The 22,937-nt window shown below is 36.4% G+C and overlaps 1 protein-coding gene and 1 long non-coding RNA gene across 17 annotated transcripts in view; one reads left to right on the top strand and one right to left on the bottom strand.

Moving 5' to 3' along the window:
• The window catches only part of NFIA (nuclear factor I A), a 373,774-nt gene that overhangs the window by 120,140 nt on the left and 230,697 nt on the right, over window positions 1–22,937 (top strand). The gene's annotated exons all lie outside the window — the stretch shown is intronic.
• LOC125755129 (uncharacterized) lies at window positions 7,537–8,743 on the bottom strand. Its single transcript, XR_007410817.1, has 2 exons — window positions 8,394–8,743; window positions 7,537–8,260 (listed from the first exon to the last, which is right to left on the bottom strand). It is a non-coding gene; the product is annotated as an uncharacterized LOC125755129 (long non-coding RNA).

The following is a 22,937-nucleotide window of genomic DNA, read 5'->3' as shown; positions in this document are numbered from 1 at the left end:
CTTCATTTCTTACAAAGACGAAGAAGCAAAAATGCACTAAATTTTATTTAATTTCTAGTTGTAGACATTTGACCATACTATAATTGCCTTAGTCTACCTTATAGCCCTCTTGAGTTGATGTGGTTACTGAAGATAACAAAGCTATGTGGAGATTGGATGTTGACCTTCACTTTAGTAGAACAAACTCAGCTGCTGTTCTTACCTACTAGGGGTGGTGAGTTGTAGGCAGCTGCAGCCAGTGATTCGGTTTGTTAGCATTCTTCTGGCATATACTGGGTGATACTGAAAATATTTAGGTAGAGGTGTTTACTCTCTGAGTCTGCTCATTCATTCACTCAGCAACTGTTTATTTAGTACCCACTATCCTAGGCACTGAGGTTGTATTCTCCTAGCTTAAACACACTTTGCTTAGTTCTAGGACACATTGGTTGATTTCAAGTCTCTTGCCCATCATAAACTTATTTCGTTGTCAATTCAGTTATGTCCTTACTGTCTATGACCCCCTATGAGGTCATGCCATTATTATTCCCATTTGACAGATGAAGAACCTGAAACACAAGAGGTGAATCCATTTATTCCAGGTCATGTTGCTAGCACATAAGTCGTAGAACTAGATTTGAACCTAGCTAGTCTTCAACTCTTGAGTCTGTACTCTTCTATTTTTTTAAATTTTGTGATCTTACCATTATGCTAAGTTGCCTAAGACTTTTCAGAAGGCTTAGCCTAAATAAAATACAGCATTTCAATTTCTCTGAAGGTTCATTTAACAGATTTTCTGAAAAGCTAGCTCTCAGAAATGAGGCTTTTTCATAGATACTGCAGTAATGATATAAAAATACAGAACATTTTAGAATCATGCAAATTTCCAGCCCCTGGAGATGATCTATCCACTGGATTCTTCATTTTAAAAATGTGAAAGTTGAAGGTCAGGAAGCTGTGAGACAGGCATAGCTCAAACACTCGGTTATCAGAAAAGGCAGGACCAAGAGGCAGGACCAAGAGGTTCGGTGAGTGAACTGAGAACTTCAGTGATCCAGTATTTGTTTCACTGTTGTCACAGGTCTCAATATTTTGTATCGATTTACAGTTTTACAATATTCAACAAATATCCTACAATGAGGCTTTACTCTTTATTTTGCAGGATTTTTTAGGCACAAAGTTCATATATACATATATATATACACACACACATACACACACATATGTATGTATATATATGTATGTATATATATGTGTGTGTATATATATGACTTTCATGGGTGAAAGTATTTTATTTTTCAATATTTTGTATTCATTTGAAAACAGTCTTTTTGTCAGCACATGAAATCTTATCCAAGTTGATGCACAGTTTCTTGCTGAGAAGCTTTCAAGGTTTGGTTCAGCCATTATTAGGAAGAAAAGCTACAGATACTACCTTGGCAGCTAGCAAGACTTCAGATCAGCCCAATTTCACTGTGCTGACAGGACAGGAAACAGGTTGGGCTTCTGTGGGCTTTAAACTGAAACCAGGGACTGGCATGTTTTCTCTTCCAGTCATAGGCATGATTAGAAGTCAATTTGAAGGTTTTCTTTCCCCAGTTTTGATCATTCTTGTCAGTGTGACCTCAGAGACACATATTTCCTCCTTTGCTGTGCATTCTCTGTCTAGATGGAATTTCCCTTAACATTGGATGTTACAAGAAAGCATTTTAAAGATGCAAGGTGTCTTCCCAAAAAATATAAATTAATTAGGTACTAACTTTTGGAAAAGAACAAAGATAGTCACAGAGCCCTTCTTTTTTCCTTTGCCTTTCAAAAGTGTTATTTTCTGCTTATCATAATACTCTCAAACCAAACGTATGGCAGTGCGCGCACACACACACACACACACACACACACACTTTATATTGTTGCCTGCAAACCTATGCATTGAGGCCAACATCCCTGTTGTTTTGAAGAGCTGTCATATCAACGAGTAAGTGAACGCTTGATGGCTGTAGGTGTATACCTAGGATCAATGCCTGAGAGAGGCAGACAGAAGTCAATTCAGTATGAAGGTCATTGTAATTACTGAAGAAGTCCAACGGTGGACTAGACTTGTAGACAACCAGGGGACCCCATATCTGGTGATCTGGTTCAGAGATTTTGTAGCTGAGATAGACTAAGAAGTAGGATAAGAAGACCAAAATTTTGTACAAGGTTTGAGATTTTGAAATGAGATCTAGTGAACTGATTTGGGGAACAGCTGGTATTTTTCTTCAGCCATTTTACTTCTTTCAGACGTAAGTAGACACTGGGAAATCATTTCTGAGTAATAAACAATAGACTCATTTCACATATATCCCTATGTGTTCTTTCCCCAAGATTTTTAAATTTAAAAACAAGACCACGAGGCAATTTAAAACTTGTTTAGCTGTGATGTCTGTGTTTTCCTTTGTCCTTTCCTTTCCAACTTCATGATTTTGTCCTGGCAGACTTACTAATTCCACTTACATGTGCTTCCCTTCCCAACCTGACAGCTGTCACTAAAAAGTAGCCTGGGTACACGTAGGACATGGAGGGTTCAGTTGATCCCCTGGAAGTGCACAAGGAGCCCAGGGAAAGATGTAGCCGTGAATGCTCATGCGTGGCTACAGAGGCGCTGCGCTGTTAAGATGTGCCCAGATGGAATTCCTGTGACCCTCTCTTCTATGAAGTGGGACTTTTTTGGCACCAGCAGCCAAGTGATTCATGAATGAAAAGCATTCTCTGGTGTCCCCACTGCATTCACTATTTTGCTTTCCTTTGCTTTTGCTAGGCGTAGGCCTTTTATTGATTCACACACAAGTTTTTCAGAGATTAGAATCTACTCCCATGGTAATAATATTCCACGAGTTACCATTTGTGGGAGGAAGGTGCACATTTCATCTCGGTGTTTGTGTGTGGTTTTGCTGAGAAAAAGAGAACTGAGCAAAGTTTCATTCAGTATATGGGATAGAATGGTATGCCTCATATATGTACTGAACTTTTTTTTTTTTTTTTGACTCAGCTTCTCACAAAATAATAAGGTAAGGCACTATCTATAGCACACGAAGTATTTTTTAAGAAGTGAACATTCTCAGTAGAACCATGATATGGCAGGAACAGGTCAAGTGCTTTCTTTCTTTGATAAGTTAACTAGGAGAGACCACTTTAATACTCTGAAGCTTTCCCTATAACTGATCATCCTTTTCTCTTTTTTATTCACAGCATTATGATCAAACTCTTGTTCTTATCCACCAATGAGATCTTGCATCTGAAGACCCTGCTGCAAGCTCATTCTGACCAACTTGTCCTTCTTTCTGCCATACTCTGCCCAAGTGCAGCTTGCTTTGTGCCAGACTCGGAATGAGCTCAGCAGAAGAAGGAGAAATAGCTAGTGGTTTAAAAACATGAAGAGGAAAAGAGTGTTTTGGTGGTTTTTCTGTCTTCATGTTTGCTTTGTGTTTTAGCTTTGAAAAGACCCAAGCTCCCACTCTTTTAATTCAGAGGGAAGCAGTTTGACAGATGAGAAGCATGGTCATTGGAGTCGAGGAGATCTGAGTTGGGAGCTATGCTTTATGACCTTAGGTTACTTAGTCTTTCCAAGGTCCAGTTGGCTGTCTGTAAAATAATAGCAGTCTATCACTGGGTTGGTAGGACAATTAAATCAGACACTGCATGGAAGTTCTAGGGCACATAATGGGTGGCTTGCTGTTATTCTTATATTAACAAAGCTGCCCTGGTTTTTCTTCCCATTGTCAATTTTCATAAAGTACCTATTCAGAATACGATGTAAAATTTTTAATAAGCAGTTTAGAGTCTAAGATTTAAGACTTTAAAAAGGGTTCAGATATGACTGGTTTCTTGGTGATTAGTAGTGGGCAGTGGAAAACTACTTATTTTATGAGATGTTTAGGAGAAAGTACTGAATGAGGTTCACACTGGTAACATCCCCTTTGATTAGATGACCAGTTAGAGAAGTCATTCCCAGTGCTGTCTGGGAATAGAGTAGATTTCCTGCTGCATTAGAAAAGCCCTGGGTAAAGGACCCCAAAGCATTCCTGAATTAAGAGAGCCTGGAAACTAAAAAATACAAATATTTTTCTTTTCAGAAAAATGATATATTGCATTCTAATGATATTAAGTAGAAGTTTTTTTTTCTAGAAGAAAACAGCTCTCTCTTGAGAGCTTGCATTGTCTGTCAAATTTACATATTTGATTTTGGAGAAACTGAAACCTGTTTGTTCCATAAAAGTAGTTATTTGTGTTCAGATTTGCTCTTTTGGAATCCATCATTAATCATTTAAGGTTAAATTAAACCCTAATTTTGTATATTATTGTATATATTGTATACAATATACTATATTGTATATTGTAATTTTGTTTTGGTATATTCATTTTTTAAAAAAAATTCATCTTTCCATGTAATCTCTTTGAGAGCAAGAATCAGGTAGGCTCCAAAGTACAGAGCACCTAGGCTCTGTACTACATACTGTGCTATACAGCATGTACCTAGGCTCAAAACTAATGTCTTTATTTTTAAGTACTTTTATTATCAAACGTAATATGAGCTATTTGTAGCTCATTTGGAAAATATAGCAAAGTAAAAGGAAGAGAAATCATATACAGTTCCATCAGCTAAAATCAGTGTATTAACACCTTGAGTATTTCCTTCCAGATCTTTTTCTATTTGTGCAGAGCACTATGGTAGACTCATGATTATAAATATATATGTAAGATCCTCAAAGACCTTCTCATGCTGAGGCCAGGTGTTGTTGGACAGAAACTGATGGTAGCCAGGCAAAGTGTATAAACCTGATAATAAGGATGACAGAATCACAGCAAGGATAGGAATACCTTTGGTTTCCTCAGCCCAGGGCTCCCTCCTCTATGCATTGGGAAACGTGGTTTCTCATTTTGGAATAAGATTGTAGAGGGAAGGTAGGCAAACTCAAAATAAGTCTTCCAATTGCCCCTACGGCAGGTAACAAAGGCAATAAAACAACTCAGTTCTGCTGTATTGTGGTATTCCTATATTCAGGAAAAAAATCATTAGTTTGCACAAGTCCAAGCTTTGAGTGTAACGTTTTTCCCTTGAACATATTAGGGCTTAAATTATTATCATTAACTCCACATGTAGACAGGGGGCACATAAACATGAGAGAATTGAGAATTGGTAGCACATGCAAATTTATGCAGCATCCATCACAGTCCTGAATCATGAAAAACTACTTTTTATTGAGTGCTATCCTTATAGATGCTTTCTAGTATGGCCCATGCATCTCTGGCTTTTCTCTTGCTGAATCATACCTTATTCTGTTACGTGGATGTGTGTGTGCGTGCGTGTGTGTGTGTGTGTATCTCCATTATTGTACAAAGACTGGAGAAATGGATACGGCATTGGGAAATGTGTAAGATTTCCAAAAAGTGTATTGAAAGAGGATTTTATTGTAATCCTTCCTGATTGGACACCTCAAACCTGTTATTCTCATCTGCAAAAGTGAACATTTTTATTCCTTTTCCCTTGGCTTTTTGTCTCCATCTGCATGCGTTGCTCAGGTGGACTTCTTTCCCGAAGAGAAGAGCATAATATTCTTCTAGTTTGCCTAGCTCTTTGGCATTTAAACAAGCTAGAGAGATGCATAAATTTAGCAAAGGATCGGGGCCAAAGTGATGGCTGAACTGGCATCATTTCACATTTTTCATGCTCTGTATTTATAGCAATAAATTTCAAGCAAGGAAATAGATTGCAAGGAGTGTGCTGTATTAGGAAGGAAGTTTGTACACTTTTGTGGCTTATTGGTATCTTAGAATAACCTTCTTCCCACTTCTCTGGTTGAGTGAACTGAAATGAGTAAGTTCAGGGACTTTTTGGTAGTTCATGTATCTGGCCGGTTAAGGGATAGGGTTTTTTTCCCCACTAAACTGGGCTCCCAAAATTATTGTGCTGGGTTATTTGTGACTTTCTTTTAAGGAGCTTCCCCCATCACACACACACTAGAACTCTCTCTCTCCCTCTCTCTCACACACACACGCACACACACACACACTCAAAAACTCACAATCTATCTCACTGTCTCTCATTCTAGAGCCTGAAGAAATCCTCTCATGAGTGCTGCCTCCACACTTAGAACATTCTGGGGCTTTGCAATGAATTGCATCTGTTAACTTAAAAAACAAACAGTACCCATTTTTTTTTTTATGTGTGATACAATAAAATTGTGTTTCCCAGTCATTGAGAAGCTTTACTAGTGTTGAGAAAATTTTGGTTCATGACTGTCTCACTTTTTGAATCAGTGGTTAGTTATAGTTTAGAATAAATTGCCATGGGGTGCCTAACTGGCTCAATCAGTAGAGCACGTGACTCTTGATCTCGAGTTTGTGAGTTCGAGCCCCATTATGGGTATGGAGATTACTTAAAAATAAAACTTTTTCTTAAAGAAGAAATTGCCAAATGATGATAATAAATAGTAACAGCTTATTTTTTAAAAGACAGATACTGAGCTAAATGCTTTCATGAATTATCTCATGCAATTTGCTCAACAGTGTTTGAAGTCTTATAATCATTATTCCCATTTTACAAGTGAAGAAATCCTTATTTGTTTGTTTATTTATTTGAGTGAGAGCACATGTGAGCAGGGAGGGCAATGAGGGGCAGAGGAAGAGGGAGTGAGAGAATCCTGAACAGGCTCCACACCCAGCACAGGGCCCAACATGGGGTTTGATCTCACAATCCTGAGATGATGACCTAAGCCCAAATTAAGAGTTGGATGCTTAACCCACCGAGCTACCCAGGTACCTGAAACCCAATTTTCTGAGAGCCTAAATTAACTTCTTTTAAAATGTAGCTCATAAATATCCTGAGTAAATAAGTGACACCGGGAAATGCTCCTCACAATTAAACATGTTTTCTCCCCCATATTCCATAAGGTAGAGATTTTTGGAGAAGGGGTCTGTTTTTGTTTTTGTTTTTTTGTTTTTTGTTTTTTGTTTTTTTTAAGAGAAAATCTCAGTGGAGGTTTTAGCCTTCATTAATCAAACACACTTAGGGTGTAAATTTGAATGAGCAGATTGGGTTGTTGGATATGTTGTAAGAGATTGGGGGTTGGTTGTGAGAGATTTCAAGGAGGGGTGATAGCTTTACCATAGAAGTTTGTTTTCGAAAGAGGGACATGCAAGCAAGCTGGCTTTCTGTGCTCAGGAGTACAAGGTGAGATAGAAACAAACCACAGATCCCACCTGCTGCTGAAACTTCACCTTTTACCCCAATGAAAATTTTTTTGTATGTCAGCTTTGAGAGACACACAGCTTCTTGTCCTATAGAGCTGCCAAATAAATTACATTTACTTCAAGGACAGTGAAAGAATAGTCTAAAAGGATATATATTTTTTAAGATTTTATTTTATTTATTTGACAGAGAGAGAGTGCCAAAGATCACAAGTGGGGGGTGAGGGGCAGAGGCCGAGGGAGAAGCAGGCTCCCTGCGCCCTTGATCCCAGGACTCTGGGATCCTGAGGCAGATGCTTAACCGACTGAGCCACCCAGGTGCCCCTAAAAGGATATTTTAGATTTAGAAGCATGATTTTTGAATTCTCAGGGTTTCATATCCAGCATGGACTGTGAGTCCCATGAGTAGGAAATGAATTGTCTTCATCTCTATGTCCAGAGTGCCTGAGATCGTGTCCAACATATAACGTGGTAAGGATTTAATAAAACTTTATGAGTAAATGAACGAGCAAAGGAATGAACAAACAAAATTTATAGTTTTCTTCTGTCATCTAAGCCTCTGCCTATCGTGTTATAGAACTTAATTTTATATAAGATTCAAGGTATGTAACATAGCTTTTATTAACAACATTCATTCGTATATATTGTGACGGTCCTATTGTTAAAAGAGAACTTTGCCGCTCGGTTCCTGAAAGAACATTCGCCATTCCGTAGAGCTGGGACCACACCTTCAGACACAGACACTCCATTCAGACTTGCAGACCCCCACCCTGCTCAGCGTCTGGGTTGCAGCCCAGACTGAGGTTGGGCAGTGGGAAGAAGGAAGCCGTGTGGTTAAACCACTTGGGATAATTGAAAGTCGACCATACTTATTTTCAATTTGGCAGCTGCATTAGCTTTTTCCTCAAGTGTGCAGTTTTCCCTGGCTGTCTTCACGCTGCGGCCCGCTCACCATTGGTGACCTGGCAGAGGCATCTGGGGAGGCTCGCCATGGCTCTTCCCTGATGGTTTCCCCTAGCCCAGCATTTTCCCTCATTGCTGTGCTCTCTGGCGTCTGGGAGTTAGATCAGTTTCCGTGAGTGCAAAAGAAGATAAAGACAAAAATCAGGAAAGCATAACCTCAAGAATAACAATAATGAAATTTTAAATTTAACATGGTGTGAATTTGGCTGCATGCAAATACTTACAGCATGGGAAAATGCTTCTGGTTCCTCCAGCCATTTCACCTACTTTGATTCAGACCCTTAAAAGTTTCTGGTGGGCAGCTGATATTTGAGTTCACTAACGTGTCAGTCCTGATGCTCCTGACTTGGGATGCTATTTTCGTTAGACGCCCAGCATGCCTGCTACAGATTATGTGTGGTTGTTTCAATGTCAACAGGAGAGGAAGGTTGTAAAGATAGACGTGGGACACATTTGCAAATCCAGATCTCCAAGGACAAGCTAGTGTACATAACCTTGTTCATGATGGGCCTGTGTTTTGTTTTGTTTTTTTCTTTGTCCATTTTCATCTCGAGTTGATGATATGTCATTTAAATCTTCACTGTCACATGGGCATTGTTTTCTACCCAGGTTGAATCTGAGTTTGAAGGACCTCAGCTCTGTGGTGATTTTATTTTATTGTTTTCCTTGGATAAAATGCCCTTGATACCAGATAACTGTATGCTGAATATTTATTATTGCTAGAGTATAGTTTCTTGGAAAGGACATCAGGGTTTCCATAAAGGGGCAGTAAAATCCACTTTTCCCTTTAGCATTTACCAACGACTTCGCAATTCGGGTGGCTTGAAATATGGTCAGAGTGCACATTACTCAACTTCTCCCGGCTGCCCTGCTCTTTCACACTGCACTCAGATGATGCCCTCCACCCCCTGCCAAAGAGCGTAAGGCCTGCTGATGCATCAGGAGCGCGCAGGGCTTTGGTTATATGGTTCAGGACTCGAGCAGGGAAGGATGGAAGCCAAGAAAGCAAGAATCAAACTACTGACCTGCCTGGTTTAGAAGATAGCACCACTGCATTTCATTAAAAGTATGGGAGTTTGGAGGTGCTCTCAATCAGACCTGCAGGTGGCCAGCCATGATTGGGCTTTTTTCTTATAGATGTGTAGAGGGCGTCATTTCATGACTACCTGGGACTGAGTGGACAGTTGATTAAAAGATATAAATTCCTGGATGGAATCAGAGAGAGAATTCTATCTTGTGGTCGGTCAGAAGTGGGGCTCACTCCTGTATTCTATTAGAGTTGATCAGGATATTTCTTGCAGGGAGTTGCTTTTCCAGTTTGGATTGAACCACTTAAGTTAAATGGAGCCCCACTCTTAGCTTTGCAAGTAAAAAAATAAATAAATAAAAAATCCTGGAAAGTAAGAGTTATGCTAATATCTTGTGTGGATCTCAGTGATGGAAATTGGGATTAGGAGCCAGGGGAGTGGTGTGTGGTTAATGGAAGTTAGAAGTTGAGCTACTAATAAGTTACATTTGCATATCAGTTAACAGCTTGCAAACTGGCTCACACACCTTATCTGAACGTTATAATTGCTCACTGAAGAAATTAAACTGTTGTTAGTATTTTTACCGCTATCACCAGCATCATATTCCATCTTATGGATGATAAAATTGAGGCTCTGAGAATTTAAGAGATTTTTCTCAGATTGCTAAACTGTCACATCTGAATCTGAGCATATGACATGAACTCTGTCCCCAGATCCCGTGTTGTCACCTATAAACTATACTGTTCCTAAGCCTAGCTTCCTGAGGACTTCCCTATCTTTTATTATTTCATATTTGGCATTCTTGCAGAACTGAAGATGTTTTATAAATGCATATTTTATTTAATACTTCCATGGCCAATATAGGAAATGGCACCAAAGTTAGATACTTTGCTTGATAAAATCAGCACACTTGTGAAATTGGCCTAAACTTCTATAAACTTTCTTAGCTCCCTAAGGCTTAACTTCTATATTATTATAATAAAGTTTGTGAAGCACTGCAAATATTAAGAGACATACTTTTCCTCTTTCCTAACACCAGATAGTACTATGACATGTCTGGAGTCTTCAGCAGAAGACATAGCCTGCAGTTATATATTTATTAAAATGTAGAGTTTTTCAGTGAGTAAATTTCTTTTAAAACTGAAAAAATAGTATCTAGACAGAATTTGTAGCATTGCTTTAAAATGTGTTTTTAATGAAGAGAAATACAAAGTATATTTGATAGATTCTTTCATATTGCCAAACTTTTAAAAATGATTATACTGGTATTTGAAGTATAAAGCCTATCACATACAAATGTTTCCATTATTTGTAACACAGCTAAAAAATTCTAATGGGGCTGTGTCCATTGCAACTACAGATTGTGTAATGCTATGCATTTTTGATAAGCATGTTCCAAATTTTTCCTGTTCTAAAAACAAAAGCATTAAAGTCACCCACTGTTGAAGATAAAAGACCATAACTTGGGCAGCCCGGGTGGCTCAGCAGTTTAGCACCGCCTTCAGCCCAGGTGTGATCCTGGAGACCCGGGATCCGGTCCCACGTCACAGTCCCTGCATGGAGCCGGCTTCTCCTTCTGCCTGTGTCTCTGCCTCTCTCTCTGTCTCTCATGAATAAATAAATAAAATCTTTTTAAAAATGTTTTTTTTAAATAAAAAGACCATAACTTTTCTTTAGGAGACATCATTAGATACATTTAGAATGAGGTAAAACATCAAAACTAAATCAGAAGATAGCTCCACTGATAAAAATTCAGTTCCTCTGTAGCCGATGAATAGAGAAGTCTTTTCCAGTAATAACCACTGAACATAGCAGGCTTTTAAAGCACACCTCACTGTCATTGTAGAAGTGTGACTTTTTCAAGTAGGTAAGATGAACCAATTCTCCTTCTAACAAGCTGTAATTAAACAAAGATGATGATATCTGACCTATAAATGACTTCTTTTTTTTTATATTGCCTGTGTGAATCAGGTCACTACAAAATGGCTGTCTGTTACCTTATTTCAGTAACACAATGGCCTGAAGAATTCCACGACTTGTCCATCCCTTTTTCCTGTGACTCAGAATTAGATTCTTCCCTCTGCTCTGCCAGTGTCATTCCCACCCCAAACAGGTAAAACTAAATAGGAGGAATGAGGACTTAAGCCCGAACATATATGGTCATCACATACGTTCCTCACTTTGGTTAAAGAGTCCTTTGTTCTACTTGATTGCTTATTTACTGAAGACGTGATAATCCCCCCAGACTGTTGATGTTCCGAAATGCAAGGAGAAATATTGATGGCTATAAACTTTGCACAGTGCTGCTGCACTCTAGTAGTGCTGTTTTGCACCGTTGAACTTTCTTGGTTCACTATCCTTCACTGCATTAGCCTTTAGGCCTTTAGTGAGCATCACCATATGCAGTTCTTGGTGATATGTAGCCCTCGTTTCTAGAAGGGCTCTGAGATTTGGGTAAGAATCCAGGGTTGTCATCATTGAATCTTTCCTGGAAAAGATGTATCTGTATAATATAAGTGGCCTTTACTTCTTGGGATACCAAATTCAGTACTGTGTGTTCCAGGGTGTTTTTTTTTTTCTATCGACTCCACAACCTCCTCGTTAAAAAAAAAAAATTAAGGTGAATCTAGGACTTTCAAAGGAAGGTATCTACTTCTTATTCTGGTGACCAGTAGTAGGTAGAATGTTATGGCAAAACATAGAAATTGTTCCATTTGGTTCTTGAAACTTGAAAAAATTTCATGGTTTCATTTGAACTGGATACTGAGTTTAGTTTTTAAAAACTGAGCAATTCAACAGGACGTGATTGATTGCACAGGCAAATTAATTGCTTCTGAGACAAATGTTTGGTATAATTATTCATGTACTATCTCTGGTATCAGTGTGTAGCAGTAATCTTTACTGTCCCATTTTGTTTAATTGTCTGTGTATATATTCTCTAGAAAGGAGGTTGATTAAACTTTGAAATAGCTTGTATCTGTTTTATGAATTCTTATTAATATGCATAATTATGCCTGGAAGAGAACTATAAGTAATTATAAGATTTATAGTTAGAACAGGTGAGAGATATATGTATTACATATATATATTATATAATATACATATATATTTCCCTTTAGCTTCTTTTTACCTGTGTTTTAAGAGCTGTTCTGGAGTACAAGTTTTGGTTAATAATCCCTGAGAGTGAAAGTCAGGAAGAGATGGTCCCACAGGACCTGAGCTGGATCTTGCTGGGAAAAGCTCAAGATTGGGAAATAGAACTTTGGAGACACAGGTCAAAGGAGGATATGAAGTATTTGCCTCACCACCCCATACATGACTAACCTTTATTTTGGAGAGGAAAGGTTTCTCAGGCTTCCTGAAATAGCATTAGATTAGAACAAACCTGATTTCAGTAGTTTATAAACTCATAAACTAGCAGAATAAAGGCTTAAGATCAGACACTGCATTCAGCCTGGACTCTGCCACTTAAGAACTTGGGGACTTCAGGCATGCTGCTTCTTAATCTGTTAACCTCAATTTCTTCAATCTTACAAAGGGTAATGATAGTATCTATATTGTGGCATTGTTACCAAGAAAAAAATGAGGTAATGTCTGAAAGTGTTTAACATAATCACTGGCACATAGAAGATATTAATAAATGGTGGTTTCCTTCTTGTTCAGCAAAAGCTTAAGGAGAAAGCTGGTGGGGATGTTTATGTGTTTCACTACGTCGATAGCCTTTGCCAAACACAATTACCTCATTGTTGCTAAGTAATTAAAATAGAAAGCACATAGCTAAATATGCAGATACCTATTTTGAATTAAGGTACCACTCATTTTTTTGTAGTGCATTTGGAGTCTTTTGCCTTTGCACCTCTGAACATTTGACAATTTTAAGATATGTTGATAAGCTCATCTGGGAGTCTTCTAATTGAAATGGGAGTTTTTTTTACCTCCATTCACATACTGACTTCAGAGTATCTGAGAACTCCCTGAATTGTCACACAAAGTAGTTTATGTTTGTGAGTATATATATGTGTTTTCTTGGGAGGAGAGGCCATGGCTTTCATCATTTCCAAAAGAAATATGGGATTCCAAAAGTTTAGTATTGATCCTAATGATAATAGGATGAATAATATCTGTTTGTGTTTTTTGGTCTAAGAGTATAAACATTTCTATTGATAGGTGTTGGAGATTTACTGTATGTTGGGCTAAGCTCGTTAAATGTTTTACACTAATGGAGATTGGGCTTTTATGAACCTCCAGTTCACAGAGACTCTTCAGCACACTCAGGAATGGGAATCCAAGGCACGATTTACCATGGCACTGTAAAAGACACAAACCAAGGATGGACAATTAATTCTGCTCTTCATTTTACATATAATTTCTAAAATATTTGGCTATAATGTCATAATAATAATGTTATGTTTTTATACCATGTATAAAAGATATTATAGGTTTTTTTTTCAAGCACTAAAAGAATGTGATGTCAAAATGATCATTCCATGAATTGTGGTGTGTGGATGTGTATGGAATATACCGTAACCCATGAACCTCAGGTTTTGGGGGTTTTATTTGTTTATTTACTTACTTAAACAGGCCGGAAGACTGCCATTGCCAAAAAGATTAGCTCTACTTGTCCTTCATCCCCTCTATGGGAGTGAAGAGAAGGGATAATCTATGGAAGATTCAGATGGGTTAGAAAACCCACAGCAGGGAGTCTTTTGCTGTGAAGTGTCCCAGTTACAGCTGGGAAAATTAGGAATAACACATACTGCCAAATATTTGGATACTGGCCAGTTTGAGAAAATCTTTAATATAGAGATTTAGCAAATTCTTAGCTTGCTGTTGAACTGTTCCATCATGTACATAGCTTGAAATTATCAAGACTTGTGAGTTGAAAATAAGATTGTATTTGCCTTGATTAGAATTGTCAGCCTTACTGGACATCTCCTGAAATAGCCCTTTTGTACCTGGGGTTTGTTTATGTCTATTGTATTTTAAACATTGTTAATAATACAGTCAATCATAGCACCTCTGCAAAGTCAGTTTTAGTGGTTACCTGGTTACTTTTGTTTGGAACACAATTCAGATGCTTAGTAGAATTCTTTTCATCTATTGTGCATTTTTTATGGTTTCTGTAAATTTGCCCTCAAACTTCATTCATTCACTCTGTTTATCTAGTGTGTAAGTACTGAACAACTATTATGTCTGTGTTCCAAGTATTAGTTCATTGCTTTTAAGAGTGCACATCTGGACATTGTTGTAGAATTATTAGCTGTGTTTTGTCCAGAGGAATAGGTGAGAAGGAACAAGGAGATTCAGCAATTTTGTCAGTGTTCAAGTATCAAAAATGATTAATATAAAATAGAAATACAAGTCTGGGCATTCTGTTTCCTGACTACATGATCCCCCACATCTAATGCGCATTATAAAGTGTGTGTAGTAGAATTGCTGTTTTTCTGAAGCCATCTTTAGAAGATTTTTACAAGGATTTTGAATTTTTTAGGGAATATAGAAGAATTTTACTTCATTTTGGCTGGAAATTTGGTGTCTCCATTGAAACTTGGAAACCAAACCAGACAGCTTTGGGTTCTCATTCATCATTTAGAATGTCAAAGAATGTAAAAGTGCAAAAGCCAGTTTTATCTTAATTCTGCATATCCATTATATTTTATTTTCAGTTTTTACCCAATAAGACTGACTTCACTTGCTTCTTATGAACCAAGCCTAATAATCTATATTTTTTTATCTAGGCGTGTTAACTAAATTATGTATCCTTGAACAAAATAACATAAGCTTTCTGGCTCTCAGTATACTTCTTGACAGTTTTTAAATTTTAAGAGTTGTTTTTTACTTAATTTTTCTATAAGAGAATTTCATGGTAGTAATCTAATAATAGTTTGTATTTATTGTGTCTCTGAACTTTTCTTCCTGATCACTTTTAGAAATCTAGCACAATTTAGTAAGTAGTGATTAGCACTAGACCACCAAAAAACTTAGGAACATTTCTAAAATGCATCTACTCTTAGGATCGAATTTGATAGGAGTGATTTAAATACCTAGGGCACAAATGCCTTGCATCATGATATCTTTCTTAAAAACAAGAAAAACTTACTTCTGTTTATTATTACAAGATTCATCTGCCATTGTCATAATTTGCATCATACATCCAGTAGAGAAGAAAATGAAATCACCTCGGGGAAAAGAAAATAAAGATCACCTAGGGAATGCCATTATTAAAATTTTGCTATTTTGGGGTTTAGCCTTCCAGATATATGTATGTTTAAAAATCCTTCTTAAAAATGTAATGCTATACCACAAACACCTTTTCCTGTCATCTTACATTTTCCCACAGCATTGTGTTAAATGGCTGCGTTATATTTCATAATACAGATAGAACATTATTTGTGAAATCAATTCTGCATTGGATACTGAATTTGTTTGCAGGTTTTTGCTCTTATAACTAATATGGCAATTATTATCAGCAGAGCACAATCGCCATTTTGTATTTGTAGAGCATCTTTATAAAAAAACAGTATTTACTTGTGATTGAAGGTTATTTCAGACAAAACAGTGGTACAGAATTGGTCCATTTTTCCTTTTATACTTTCTTATTGTTTGCACCCTTTGTAAAAATTATTTTCCAAACTAGTAACCTTAATTATTTTAAAGCAATTTTAAAACATTTAAGAGCTATATAGTTTTGATGTGTTGTGTGAGTAATCTAGTTTTTAAGCTTATGGTTTTCTTGTACTTGAAGAAATACCAGTGGTCTCACATTATTTTCACCAGTAGAACAAAATATAATAGTGTCCATTTTGGGATGGCAGGTAAATTAGCATATCTTCCCTTGGCATTTTTCATCAGGGGAGCATGTTTATGCCATTGTCTCCCTGGTGAGAAGTGAAGAATTTTTCAGTCTTAGGGATGAAGAGGGACCCAAAATTCACAATAATTATGCTTATATTTTAAAATACTCTTTTACTTCCTGTTTGGTTTCAAAACCTACGAGGCTTTAACTGTATGTGTGTATTTTTCCCTGCCCATATGCCTCACTATCCCTCATAGAATATCTTAAATGCCATTGGAATACTTTACCCTGTCCCCTCCAATTTGTGGGTTTGTGGGCTAGTCCAGCAGCAGGCTTTGGAGAAGTTACTTGCTACCTTATTATAACATACTTAAACTCAATAGCAATTCAGGCTTTACTGGGTATTTACCTAATTTATTGTGGCAATGCGGTATTTAGACCACTGATTAAGTGAAGTCTGTCAGTATAGTTAAAAGAAATTAGAGACACTATCATTGCTAAATCACTTAACAATTCAAAGAAGAATTGTAAACATATGAATCCATTTAATTATAATAGTGCCAATTATAAGAGAAATTGTAACGCTGAGAACAGTGGCTTTTATGTAATCATAATAATGGCATGTATTTATCTTGGTTTGGCAAGTTAGGCCTTTCTTTAATACTTGGCTTTGCCTAAATAGAATGTGGTTTGCTGAAACCCACAATAACCCCCACACCCTCCAATTTGTTATTGCAGAAAATACTGAACAATAATCATGCAGTATGAATGATTAATGTATGCATGGGTTAGTAAGTATCTTTGAGGTTTAAAAAGTGTTTTTATTTACATTCTTCTGCTGGCTGAAGGTATAAAACAAATAAATACAAATCCACATGTGTTAAGTAGTCCCATCCCTTTTCATACAAGTATTTGCAATGTGAGTACATAGTTTTTTCCTTATTTTCTGTGCTTTCTGTTTATGTTTACCCAATGCATATCCTTTGATTATATTGCAACTGTAATATTTGATATATAATCCATTTTTAAATTCACTGAGTACTTGGAACATATAGCTTCCCCAAAATATAAAAATAATCAATTTAATGATATTTGAGGATTGGCCTAAAATTTAATTTATAATGTTGTGTTCTAAATACCTATTGGAGTCACACTTATAGGAAGAGCATATGTAAAAAGATTACTCACATTCTCTGCTTAATAAGATTATGATTATAATTGAGGACGAAGTGCTATCTAGTGGTATAACCAAAATTACTCTGGAATTGGAACATTTCTGTGTTTTATTCTTGGGTCTTTTATTTCTTTTTCTTATTTCAGAAAGATAAATTTGCAGCAGTTTCACACTGTGCCTTTCTCGAAGTAGAAGGAAATCCTACTTTCTTGGGCAAAGAAGAGAAGAATTTCAGTTTAAAGAGGGCTCTGATAAAAACTTCTAAAAATTTGGACAGGTCTTTTTTTTAAGAATATCCCTTCCATGTACACTTAGAATTCATTGTGAAAGCTATCTATTACAGAGAACATCAGAAATCCAAACTGTGGACTTTTTTTTGTGAGAAACAGCCTAAAAAGTAAAGAAAAACTGGAGATTTTAAAAATTAGTGTCCAGAAAGGGTTAATATTTTTATTACTTGAAATTTGATATAAAATTGTGGGCGACCCATGACATGGTTTGGAGTACTTGATTATTCTTTTCTCGATAAATAAGAGTGGCATACAGTTAATTTCAGCACTGTGATTGAGCAATGCATTCTGGGAAGTCGAAAAGCACTGTATGATGAGGAAATGTTTTAGGGCCTAATCATGAGAAGAAAGGAGCCTTTCATAGGCCGTATGATGCTGTTGTCAGAGCTAAAGGCAGATAATGATTCGGTAATAATGGCACATTGTGAATATTTAAGCTGAAAAGATTTGGGCAAAATGAACAGACATTGTTGGTTTGTTAAAACTGAACAGTTGGTCTTTGGGCTTCAAAAGCACTCTGAACTCAGTACAACATTTTTATTCAACATTTTTCCTAAAGCAAGATACTTTTTTTGAAAGTTATATCAAACACCATCACCATAAGAAGTTTTTAAAAAGATCTTCTTGTTTAATTTTCACTCTAGAAATTGATAGTATGGGCTCTTTTTCGTTTCAGAGTTTAAAAGTTTCACATGTTTCTTCCTTAAACACATCTTTTCAATTTTGTTGGCAGAAGCAACACCTTCAAAGAACACTCTCGTACAGAGCAATGATGTAAAATATTAAATATAAAACCAGGAGTGTCAGATTGTGAAGAAAGTGAAGTAATTTGCATTTTGTTCCTAAGGTTTCCAATACGCCCTCAAGAGTCTTGCAGCTGGGTTTCTATGTACCTTGGCTTTTCTCCTCATTAGTATATTTTCAACTAGTTTGTTTTTGTTCTTGAAACATCTGTAGATTGCAGATTTATACAGGTCTGGTTTCCCATTTTGGGGTGAATGTTACCAGAAGCTTACGATTTGAGTCCTCATAACCTTCTTAACTTTAACTTGAATAGAAGAGACCTGGTCCCCAATCCCAAGAGCAGGATATTTTAAAACTTACTTAACTTTCATGGTAGGTTTTTAGAGTTGGTAGCACATCTGGTAAAAAGCTAGGTTCTGTTTTGCCAAAGTATAGGTAATACAGTGTTATTATATTGAAATAATGCTTTTTGAGACTTTAAAATATGACTCAATTAGAAAAGAAAACTTTTAGAATAAGTTTTAGGACAGAATTCAGCCTTTATGAATGTAAGATATGTGATAACTCGTGAGCTCTCCCTTATTGTGTACGTGCTATGATGACATAAATAATTCGCAGTCTGGTATTTCTTTTATAAATATACTTCTCATGTGCAGTTTTACACAAAGACTGAAATTAAACAGATTTCTGAGGCTATATAAATGTTTTTTCTTGAGTAAAAAAGATTACTTATTAAAAATGGCTTCATAATTTAAACCAAAATAACTTTTTTTTTCGGGAGGGGGATGTTTCTACTCTGAGATTTTTTGAAGGGAAAAAAATGTTGCCGTATGTTTATACTAACATTCATTTTTGCCCATATGCTTTAAATCTGTGTATTTGTTTAACCAAATATTGTTTATTTTTAGAACTGTTTGATTTTTTCTTTTTAACTGGAATTTTTAACTGCAGTTCTTTTAAAATTAAGTTAAATAAAATTATACTACTTAAGGACATTTTCATCCAAGAGTTTGAACCAAGAAATAAATCATCTGTTACCATTAGGTGAGACTTTGGGCAGGAAATAGGCAGAGTCCAGAAGCAAAAATAAAGCAGAAACAAATGTTTACCAAGAAAGTGTGATGTGATCCAGGCAGATTCTTGTATCACTGTTTAAAAGTAGCTTTTATGCAAGGAACCCAAGGTAGCCATAAGCAGAAGAGTCTCTCCCAGTCTTCTACAAGGAAATACAATTTGAATTTTGACCTGTACAGACATACACTTTTTTAAGTTTGTAGAAATTGAGAATATAAAATGAGATTGTTTGCTTGGAAGCACCATAAAATTTAACTTATTTTTAGCACGTATGATCAACCTTTCAAATTGTATTTTTAAAAAGTCTCTATAATCATTTTTTTACTGAGTTTTTTTTTTAAGATTCCATATCATGTCAGATTTGTAATTTTTTTTGTCTGATTGTGTGTCTGAGAGTGTGGACTTCTTATTTAATAGTAGCAGCAATTTTATTTAGAATGTTGATTATTAAAAAAAAAAAAAAGAATGTTGATTATTATCCCCCTCCCCTTCCTCTGTATTTCTGTTTATTCAGATTTACATATTTTTAGTAGATAAGTCTATGGTCAAAATCAAGCGAATCAGGGATGCTAAACTCTATTAACATTTACTTTGAGGTTTTCTGAGGATAGCAACTAAACCTTTATTAGAGGAACCTTCCAGGAACATTAACCTTAAATTTTGTTATAAATAATTTAAAGCCCATATTCAGAAACCAGCCTGTTTGAAAACTGGCCTCTCCACTTACAAATTACCAGATGGTTCTTTCCTAATATGAAGAGAGAGGCTTGAGTTGGAGCTTTAGTGGGGAGGTGGAGGGAGGGATTGTTACTGCTGCTAGAATGGCATTTTATTTATTGAGGTATAAAACAGTAAGATTAGTTAGATGATATATTTAAAATAGGAAAATTACTGAAGAATTTCAATTAGCTTAAAAATTTTTTAAGTTTATTATCTTAAATTCAGCTTTTCAGTTTAATTTAAAATTTTTTTAATGAATGTAAATGAAATTATATAGGTAAAAGATAATATACTTATTCCAATTAAAAGCCTCAAATTTATACTAATCAAAATCTATTTTTTAAAATCTGCACCTTAGGACATGCCCTATAGAAAAAGGGATTGTGTGTGTTTGTGTGTGTGCGTGCGCGCACACGTGTGTGAAATACTTTTAAAATATAAATGCATACTGTTGGCCCTCTTGAAAAGTCACAGTGCACATTAATATGTTAAAAGGTCTGAGAACGAGCAGTTCTCAAATTTATCTGTCAGCAGAACCTTTTTGCTTGTCACCCTTGTTAACCCCCCAAAACACCCTTTGCGAAATTATGTCTTTCACCTTTTCTCTGCATGTAAGTGAAGAAACCCAAGATTTCAATCCCTTTTGGTATAAACATTATCTTCCTGCTGACCTTCCTGCTCTGCCAGAGCCCTTAACAATGAATATGTTCTAGTCTCCATTTGGGTGGCAAATGCCCCCTGAAGGGGGATTTTTATCTCAGAAGCAATGCTACTTCATTCAGTTGTCCCACCTCCACTACCCATCCAGTCTATTGCAATTTACTTTAAGTACTTCAAACTGTGTCCTTGGAAGACAGATTTGCCTGGAGCTGTTCCAGGTTGGCAAAGGGATGTTCTAATAAAGCTCTAAGTGGTACTACTTGCTGATCAAGAGGAGAGGGTAAGGGTGGTGACAATGTGATGCTACAAAGGTCATTTCATATGACTCTAAAGTCCATTTTTAAAGGTCTCCTTTCCTTTCACCCCATAATTTTTTGAGTATTGCAAAGATTTGTTAATGAAGCTCTCTTATTGTAACGCCTACCAAGAAAGAGACCTTTTTTTTTTGTTTATTTATTCACGAGAGACACAGAGAGAGCGGCAGAGGGAGGATGTGGGACTTGATCCCAGGACCCCAGGATCACGACGTGAGCCAAAGGCAGACACTCAACCACGGAGCCACCCAGGTGTCCCAAGAAAGAGCCTTGTAAAAAAACATTATTTTCAGGATTCATGACATAGAGATCCATTAAACACTTGTGTTTTAATTTGCCCCGTTCCTCCAAAAATGTTTTTATCACTTTTTTTTGAAAAAAAGTCTATGAGAAGGAAATTGATTTGAATTTACCTAAAACTCAGTAAATATTCATTGTAAAACCATGATATGAATTTTTAGGTATTTAATATCTTTTTACGTGGGAATGACAAGCAATTTTAGCTGAAAATTCTGGTGTTTTTTTTTTTTTTAATCAACAAAAAAAGTTTGTTGTCCTCATCTTCAATATTTGCTTGGATAAGCATCAATTATTTTTTTATGTCATTATATATATGTTTGCAACTGTCTCAAAGATTTTAGATTTGTTAATGTCTGAGGCCCTCACTAATACGAGAGATGAGTTTATGTCTGTGTTTGAACTGTTACCAAGCTAAACAGTCTTTAAAATGCACATGTGTATGTGCACACATGAAACCAACCACATATACACCAACTCTATAATCATGTTACCAAGTAGACTCTACTAATCCCGAGGATTTAACACAGTTTATTAGATAAATGACATGCAATATTAAGAAACCATAAGCATACATTTAAAAATTATTGTGAAACAGACCTTGATAATAATTCATATAATCTAATTAGCAGATGTATCAGTTGTTAATACTTTTTAAGATATCCAGTAAACTAAAGTGAAATGTTGGACACTGGCAAACATGTGTGACAGAAGAAAATCCAACTCCAGCAGGAAAAAAGTATTTGTGGAATATTTAATGTGGTGCTCTAGTAGTATTACAGAAGCTTAGTGACCAGCTGGGGTTATTAAACCTCAAGTTTGCCTCATGCTATTGACATTAGGCAGCCACTTGGTAAAGCCTGGAGAGTAACATGTGCCTCAACAGTTAGCGCTTGGAGACTGTTTTAACAAGTCTCCAGATATGTATTTACATGATAGACCATACTAACACCTTTTAGTGTTATCTGTCAATCAAGATTTAATAATGTTTCTTGATAAAATGTATCTGGTATTCATTTTCATTGAGTTACCCTACTTACTTGGTATTTTTACGTATCCGTTAAGGATCCATGGTCACCTGACCTCTTGGCAGCCTTCTGTACCCTGCATGTTAACCCTGCTTCCCAAGGACAGCAGGGGTCATTTTCACCCTTGTGAAGCTGAAAAGTTCCCAATAATGAAGTCCAAGGACAGTTGAGAAGGGATCTGCTAAAGTCTTCCCCCAAAAAAGAAAGGCTTAATTTATGCATTTGGCAACCACCCCTCCTCCCATTTTTTTATTTTTATTTTTGGTAAAAGGATTTTACATCAGACAGATATTATTAAAAGATTTTATTTAACACTCACATGCATTTTGTTCGAAAATGAATGCTTGCTCAAGAGTCTAAGAAGGCTTCATGGGAAGAGCAAAGCAATCTAAGCCATATGTATTGGGCAGGTTGCCAGTTGTTTGCCAATATGCCCAAGCCACCTGGCTGTGCATTCAGCCAAGTATGCCATTCCGACCAGCCAGCTTTAACCTCCCGGCTGCTTTTCAGTGCTTAGGAAACTCCAAAGGCCTGGGAGCTGCACTTCATTTCTCCCATGCCAATAGTTTTCACTCAGGCAAACTGCACAGCTACACTGACCAGTAACTCACAAACGCCCATTTTGAATGAGGTCTCCTTTTGT

Source organism: Canis lupus, chromosome 5, assembly GCF_003254725.2.
Source record: "Canis lupus dingo isolate Sandy chromosome 5, ASM325472v2, whole genome shotgun sequence".
NCBI lineage: Eukaryota > Metazoa > Chordata > Mammalia > Carnivora > Canidae > Canis > Canis lupus.
This window is presented reverse-complemented; position numbering and strand designations above follow the sequence as displayed.